Source organism: Aquarana catesbeiana, linkage group LG05 (genome assembly GCF_042186555.1).
Source record: "Aquarana catesbeiana isolate 2022-GZ linkage group LG05, ASM4218655v1, whole genome shotgun sequence".
NCBI lineage: Eukaryota > Metazoa > Chordata > Amphibia > Anura > Ranidae > Aquarana > Aquarana catesbeiana.
The window spans coordinates 314546861-314555300 of NC_133328.1; the positions used below are offsets into that span (position 1 = coordinate 314546861).

Here is an 8440-nt window from a genome sequence, read left to right on the forward strand (position 1 = left end):
CACTACGGTGGGTGCTTTGTGATCTTGAGTACTTAAAGTGTATCATCCATGAACCAAGGGGCAGTACCTGACTGGTGACTGCAAGAGATGAAGCTGAACTTGAGAAACCTGTATGAGGTCCCAAAAAGGCATGACCTGTTGAGGTCTGTGTTGAGAACGAGAGTCCACCTTGAGCACAGGAGGTGTGGTCTTTCACTATATGTAAAGTGACTTGCAGCACTGGGATTTTGGTCACAAACACAAGGAAGAAGATTTTGTTTTATTTTCGTTATAGTTTATCGGAACTGTTTCACGGGCCTTATTATTACTGTGGATGTTGCAATTAATATACTGCATGAGAATATCTGGGATTTTACAGCAATGGGACTTCAGTTACACTGACATCCCTCACATTTTGTATTTAACCTCTTACGGACCAACCCATGCACATATGTGATTCGCTACAGCACATGTATGGTTAGCAGGTCCCGGCCAATGATTTATGGCCATGACCTGCTGATCGGCTTAACGAATCACAGAATTACTAACACAGGGCTCCGCACACAGAGCAGAGATGTGACTGAAAAATCAGCAACATCTACTAGTAAAAGCAGCACATATTGCACACATTACACTTGTTAGGCACACAGTTAACCCTTTCATTGCCCCTAAATATTATCCCCTTCTCAGCCAGTGTTATTAGTACAGTGACAGTGTATAGTATTTGCACTTAACACTGTATTAGTGTCACTGGTGATGTCAGTGGCAGTTAGTTTCCACCGAGTGTCAGATTGCCTGCCGCACTATCATTGTCCCATTATAAAGCGCTGATTACCATTACTAGTATAAAAAATAAATAAATAAAAATTCCAGTATATTGTATATACTATCATTTGTAGACGCTATAACTTTCATGCAAATCAATCAATATACACTTATTAGGATTTTTTTTTACCAAAGATATTTAGCAGAATACATTTTGGCCAAAATATATGAATATGAAGAAATTTTTTTTTTTATTTATTTTTTTTTTTTTTTTTTTATGTTTTATACAAGAAAGTAAAAAATATTGTTTTTCTTTAATGATTTATATAATAAGATATAAAAAATATAGTGATGGTCAAATACCACCAAAGGAAAGCTCTATTTGTATGAAAAAATTATATAAATTTACCTGGGTACAGCTTGACATGACCGCACAATTACCAGTTAAAGTAGAGCAGTGCTAAATAGCAAAAAATGGCCTGGTCATGAAGGCGGTAAAACCTTCCTGAGCTGAAGTGGATAATATAATTTTTGATGTAGTATTTATACATTTTTTTGTGCTTACATATTGGTGCTTCTGACTGGTAGTACTGGGTTTTTGTTTCAATCGCTGTTTTGTTTAATTGCAGATCTACACTATTTCATTGATATTGAACATCTGAATCACATTCTGAGAGTGCAGGTTTGATTGTGGAAATTACAAACAAACTGACTCCACTTTGAAACTAGGGGGCGCTACAAGGTGCATATCTATAAATGACTAGGGATGATGGAGTCATCATAATCCTACAACTGCGTGAATTCCCTGAATATATGCATGCAGATATGTTTATTGTGATCAGTGACCCTATGCCAAGAAGTGCACCCAAACTAATCCCTGCACATTGTGGCTTGCCCACATATCTGAGCCTGGCTGTTTTTGTCAAAAAATTGTGTTTTCATTGGTAGCTCAAAAAAAGTGAGCTTTCTTGTGCTATATTACTTAATATTTTTACTTATTACTTATATTACTATATTACTGAATTCGGTGAGTTCAGTAAATAAGTCATTTCAGGCAAAACACATCTACAATATAATCAAGAATTGGTTACATTATCAGTTTTTGAAAAGTTTGTATTGTCATAGAAACCAGCTCTCGGGCAACATTACTGATCAGCTAGATGACCACCTACACTTTTTACTTACAGTATTATTTTGTGTTTCAGCAATGATATGTTTATTCATAATTTAGTGTTGCTATTATTATTATTTTTTTTTTAATGATCACCCAGAAACTGACAATTTAATGTCACAAATAATATATCCTAAAAACAATCTGTACAAATATCATGTGTCCATGTCATAGTGATCCCCCTCAGAGTGGGCGTGTCCATGTCATAGTGATCCCCCTCAGAGTGGGCGTGTCCATGTCATAGTGATCCCCCTCAGAGTGGGTGTGTCCATGTCATAGTGACCCCCCTCAAACTGGGCATGTTCATGTCATAGTGATCCCCCTCAGAGTGGGTGTGTCCATGTCATAGTGACCCCCCTCAAACTGGGCATGTTCACGTCATAGTGATCCTCCGCAGAGTGGGTGTGTCCATGTCATAGTGATCCTCCGCAGAGTGGGTGTGTCCATGTCATAGTGATCCTCCGCAGAGTGGGTGTGTCCATGTCATACTGATCCTGCCCAGAGTAGGTATGACAATATCATACTGATCTTGCCCAGAGTGGGCGTGTCCATACTGTATAGATCTTCCTCAGAGTGGGCGTGTCCATGTCATACTAATCCTCCTCAGACTGGGCAGCTTCGGGGTCAGACACATTCTCCTCCATCACTACAGCATCCTCTTCTTCCTCCTCCTCATCTGAACTGGTAACACAGCCTGTCTGGAAGAGACTGACAAGTTCCCGGAATCGCTGAGCCACCTCAGAGGGACTCTTGTTGCCGAGTTGCTCAGATACAGCATCGAACGTCTGGTCATGCGCTCCCCGCTCCTGGCACATGGTGAGGATGACTCGATCCGCCTCCCTGGTCCACACAATGACCTTCTCTCCGCTGGAGCTGAGGCGAATATTTTTGGCGCACACAGTGAGCGTTTGCTCCTCCTGATCGGCAGGATGGAGGGCGGAGTTCTCAGCAGTGGGGTTCGGCTCGCAGAGGGAGGCAGTTGGTGTGGGGCAGCGAGTGGCGCCCTCTGCTGGAGTCCCGGGATTTTCCACACTATTTGGGGTGCAGGGACCAGAATGGGACTGTGGGGAGCGCTCACTCTCTTTTTCGGGTGGGGTCGGAGGCGGATCCTTCGAGGCATGAGGTCTGCGCGCTCCTCGCAGGGCAGAGTGCCCACTGTCCTTCGCCTGAGTCCGCGGTTTGCTGGTGCTTTTGGTGATGCCGCGCACATGCAGGGTGAAACAAGATCTGTGGGCGGTCCCAGTGCTTGTCCTGTCATCCCCCGAGCTCTTCAGCAGAGACTTTCCGTCACCTGCTGAGTTCTGATGAAACGCATCTGCTGATCTCTGGGAGCGATTGTCACAGGTCTTACTGCTACACGGACCGCACAGCTGCCTCTTACATCGCTTCAGCCTCTGCTCCGCCCCTCCGTCATGACAAGAACACGGGCAGTCCTTCCCACCCTCCAGCCAATCCACATCCTTGTCCTGGCTCTGGCTCGCCTCCTTCCTCCTCTTGTTCCTCTGTGTTGGGGGCACTTTGTTTCCTCCACTTCCGGTAACGTCACTTCTTCAAATCCATCAAACTTGTACTCCTTTTCCTCTGTCCAATTCATAACCTCGAAATCCTCCATGCGGCTGGCGGTAGGTCTCAGCTGATCGAAGAAAAGTGAGAACTCTTCCTGAAGGTGATGGTGGCCCTTCAGCAACTGAAACATCTGAGTCTTCAGCTTCCCAATCTCCTGCAGGGGGCACTCTGCACAGCTCTGCAGCAGTTTGATGATCTTCTGGTGATGAGCGGGGTTCTCCTTAAAACAAATCTCTAACTGGCGCAGGAATCGGCGGCTCTTCTCAAACGCTTGCTGTTCTTCAAACAGGCCGCACTCTAGCGCTTGTTCCGGGAGAAGGAAGGCAGCGAAGTCTTTGAGGAGCTGAGGCCAATCCTGGAGGAGATGTTGGAGACGCTCATACAGATCCACCGCCGTCCTCTTATTGCTCCGTGTCTCATACTCATAGATGATGTTCAGGAACTGTTCATATGTCCCCAGGACCGACTGCAGAGCCTCCCGTACCCTGTTGAGGTAGGAGCGAGCGTACGCCAGGTCCTTCTGCTCCCTCAGGGGATCCTTTAGGAGGATCTTCTCATCATAGAGGAGGAGCAGTTTGGAGGAGTCTTTGCTGGCTCATGTGCGCCCTCTTCTGTTCCAGACACGAGGGGCGCTAGGGCCCTTGGAGCCCGCACGTCTCCTCTCTTCAGCAGGGGTGACATTGGTCTCCACAGGGGCCAGGGATGGGACCCGAAGGTGAGAGGCGTCAAGTTTTCCCCCCTCCTCCCCTATCTCATCTGTCATCTCCTCTGCTTTGTGTGATGACACCTCGGCTACGTCCTCCTCTTCTTCATCCTCCGTGTTCTCCTCCTGGGAGTTCTCCTCCAAGTCCGCCTCCTGGCTCAGCCGTCTCTCCGAGGCCAACCACGTCAGCTTCTCCATGGTCTCCTGCAGCTCTGGAACAGACAGAACGGACTCCTCGGACGCAGAGGACATCTCATCCTCATCCTGGGTCAGGTCATCAAAGTCCTCTTCTTCCTCTTCCTCTGCACCATCCTTGTCATTGGTCAGGTCCTGTCCACCTGGAGGACTAGAAGATTCTTTTGGGGCACCAGAGGGACTGCTGATCTCTATGTCCCCGTCAGTGGAGGGTGATGTGTTCTTTGGGGAGTCTGCAGCCCCTCCTCCACTCTCCTGCTTTTGGGGCTCGTTGCTGTCCTCCGGCTCTTCCATGTCTTCCTGTTTTAGGTCTTTCTCCTCCTTCAGGGAAACCTCAGAATCCTGCCCCTCCCCGAAGTGTGACTGACCCCCACCTGCAGTAAAAGGTGCACCCCCAGCACTGGGGCTGCTCTGCGGATCCACCGTGCACTTGTCATCGTTTTCATTCACATGATCTGTTACATCAGAGGATCGTTCTGATTCTTTAGGAGGTTTGTCCTCTGACGGCTCCCTAGCCCCCTCCGATTCCCCGCCATCTTTGTTCTGTGCCCCATCAGGGCTCCCTTCCCCAGCACACTCCGGGTCGTCCTCATCCTTCATTTGAACCATTAGATCGTCCTCTTCCTTCTTGATAGATTCCTCTGTCTCCAATGTGGGGCTGCACTGCCCCCCACCAACGCCAGATCCCAAAGATACAGTCTTCTGGACCTGCTTGTAAGGGGGTGTTATCAGTGATTGGCTGAGAGGCATGTGGGTGGAATTAAGGAGGACGGTGGTGACGGGAACTCCGGTGCTGATTGGCTGAAGGACTCTGCACGGTGCGCCCAGACTTACCAGCTTCAACGCTCCATTAGGCACGGCGAGGAGGACAGGACCCGAGTGCACCAGGGGAGCCGGCTTGATGCCCACCATACGGGGAACCGTATTTATCTTAGGGATGCTGCCCAGCAGGGACTTCCTGATTCGCTGGTTTGCCGTGGCGGGCATAATCATCCTGGTCTGAGGTATGGCGATGTGAGCGACGGCAGCGCCTGCAGGTTTGGCACACAGCATCCTCTTATTAGAGATGGGGGTGCAAATCTCAGGCCCCTTGCGGCAAGCGGCACCCCGACTGGCTGAATATTGACGATTCCTTGAATGGGGCTGCACGAGGGGCGGCACCTGGCTAATGATCCTGATGGGGACAGTCTGGGGGGGCGCAGGTTTAGCCAGTAATTTGGGGGCACAGTTGGTGCTGGCAGGAGGACGGATCAGGAGCGGCTTCAGTACAGACCTCTTCTGGCGCCACAATCTGCGATAGAAACGCCTGGAAAGAGGTTTGAGGGTCATGGCCACGGCGGGTGGGAGGAGCAGAGGGTATCCGGAGTGGCTGGATTCTGTGTTTTTCATGTAGGCCTCAATACTGCTCAGGCTGGCCTTTATCCAGAACGGTAGTCTGAGTTTCTCCCTCTCCACTGGGGGGCGCATATCCTGAGGGAGGATATCCTCACAGTATCTGCTCAGTGGTGGCAACATCCTGGTCTTCTTGTAACACTTGATGACATTGTCCGGTGACTTCTTCATGGTCAGGTTCTTGATCCGCACGGTCAGTTGATGAGCCGTTTTGGCCGTTAGGAGAAATTTGCTGATCAGCTGTTTGGAGAATTCAGTTCCTTCAAAGTGCTTTAAGCCAAGAGCCAGCAAACTGTCCTCAGCCTTGGTGAAGAAGACCCTGTCCCTGGGCCCCCGGGCCCTCATGGAGCACACAGGCAGCAGCTCAGGATACATGAAGACAGGCCGTGTAGCTATAACCCAGGCCATGTGTTTGGGTAAATCCGACACCTCATTACTGTTCTTTCTGGCTGGTTTGGGGGGTTCGGGGTCCTCTGGAACTTGGCTATGTACCAAGGGGATCAGCTGCAGTGCCTCCCGCAGGTTGCATGGGAGAAATGCGCTCTGGAATCCAGGAGTTTGCTGATGGGATAGAGAGGAGCTCTCTGCAAAGCTGGACAATTTCACCAGATACATTTGCGCAGTCTCGGCTTCCATGCTCAGCCCCGGGTTCCGGAAGGTCAGGAGATGAAGCTGTGTCAGGAGTTGGATGTGCTGTTGCATCTGCTGCTGCAGCCTTTTCCTGTGCATTACATCCAGTGTCAGGACCGGGGGGGCTCTGGGTGGCGGGGGCTTTGGTATGTCGGGGTCTCTCACAGATTTGTCATCATCTGACTTCATCATGGATTTCCTCATACGCAGATATTCCAGCTGTGTCCTCACCGTGCGATGCTGCTCCGTCAGAAGGTTAGCCAGAGGCTCCTCAAACCTGATGGCTTGTGGGGTGTTGAAATCTGGGAAAGGGTCAGAACTACTGTCCTCATCAGGCCCCTCGTCTTCCAAATGCGAGATCCCCATCTCATCCTGAAACGTCTCAAAGAGTTCCTCCATCAACTCGTTCACCTCCTTTTTGGTGATCCGGACGGCTCGATCTTTGCGCAGGTCCTCCATATCCGGTTCATCCCAGTCCTCCAGAATATTGTACTCCGGATCATCTTCATCATCATCCCCTTCATCTTCATTTCCCACATCGTCCTGCATGAGGCTGCGCAGCCACAACTTCCAGTACTCGTCATCGGCTGTGCCGAGGTCATACATGTCCGGTGTGATGTCAGGGGCATGTAGCTCCGCCTCTAGCCGCCCGCACGTTCTTCAGAGGATGCTTGGAACGAGTACGGAAGGTGATGAGGCTCTCGTCTAAGGTCTGGAAGGAATCCATACTGACGAGATGTCGCTCCAACTCCTCATCCACCGCATGCAGCTTCTCCATAAAGGCGAAGTCCGGGGCGTGCTTCACCTTAGGAGGTGGTGGGGGGCCCATAGGGACCGACTCGAAGCAGATATGCCTTGTGCTAGAGAGTGAAGCATTCTGACCCTCAGCCGCTTCCTCCTCCTGAGACTCCGACAAATGCTGCGCTCTCAGGCGTTTGTGTCCACGGGGCGAGGATGTCGTACTCTCCACATGACTCTCCAACAGACTCTCCTCGGCCGTCTCATCCTCCTCCTCCTCATCAGGTTGGTATTCTTCATCAGATGAATCTTCTTCCTCCAGAGGAATGTCTACAAACTGGGGGGGCCTGAACTTTGTTGGCTTTCTTGATTGGAGAAAGATTCCAGGTGGGTATGACCACTCCCTTCTCCACCACCTCCTTCAGTTTGGATCGGGTCATTTTTGGCTCAAAGAGAGGCAGACCTTCCGTCTCGTTAATGGCGGCTTTCATCATGGCCACAACATGCTCATTGGTGATCACTTCATGTAGGATATTGCGGACATTGACCACAGTGAGGTTGTGCTGTTTGGCTCCGTCCTCCAGAGCCCTTTCCAGATCCTGGTCCTGGTCACATGATACTGGGGGGGTGTCATCCTCCAGTCTGTTCTCTCTCCTCTTCTTACCTGGAAGTCGTTTCCTCTTCTTCCTCTCATCACCCGACTGCTCCTCATCTATAGGAATGAAGAGCCCTGAACCCTCCTCACGATCTTCTTCCTCTGGAAGGTGACTCTTTCTGGGAGTTGAGTTACTACAGGGGGAGGGGCAGTCACCATCCAGTCTGTTGTGCGTCTTTTCATGCTTGGCCACAGATTGCTGCTGTGAATCTCCTGGAGAAACTTTACAATGGGTAGAAGGTGTGCCAAGAGCGTCTGCCAATCTTCCTTCATTACTCTGATCACAAACCATCACAGTGCTGGCAGTGATAGGACCTTGCTGAGGAGCTTCATTCTGCTGTTTCACCGACCTTCGCCCACCTTTCTGAGACTTGGTGGATCTCTGAGGAGATCTGGTGTTGGGCCTCAGCTGAGCGGAATCCGTTCTCAGAGGAGATCTGGTGGTGGGCCTCAGCTGAGCAGAATCCATTCTCAGAGGAGATCTGGTGCTGGGCCTTAGGTGAGCGGAATCAGTTCTCAGAGGAGATGAAGTGGTGGGTCTATGCTGAATAGAGTGAGTTCTCGGAGGAGATCTGGTGGTGGGCTTCAGCCGAGCAGAGTCGGTTCTCGGAGGAGATCTGGTGGTGGGCTTCAGCCGAGCGGAGTC

At 50.1% G+C, this 8440-nt stretch overlaps 1 pseudogene; it reads right to left on the reverse strand.

The window, feature by feature from the left end:
- Positions 1 to 1886: 1886 nt before the first annotated feature.
- LOC141144812 (GON-4-like protein pseudogene) lies at positions 1887 to 8180 on the reverse strand (annotated as a pseudogene).
- Between the last annotated feature and the right edge of the window lie 260 nt (positions 8181 to 8440).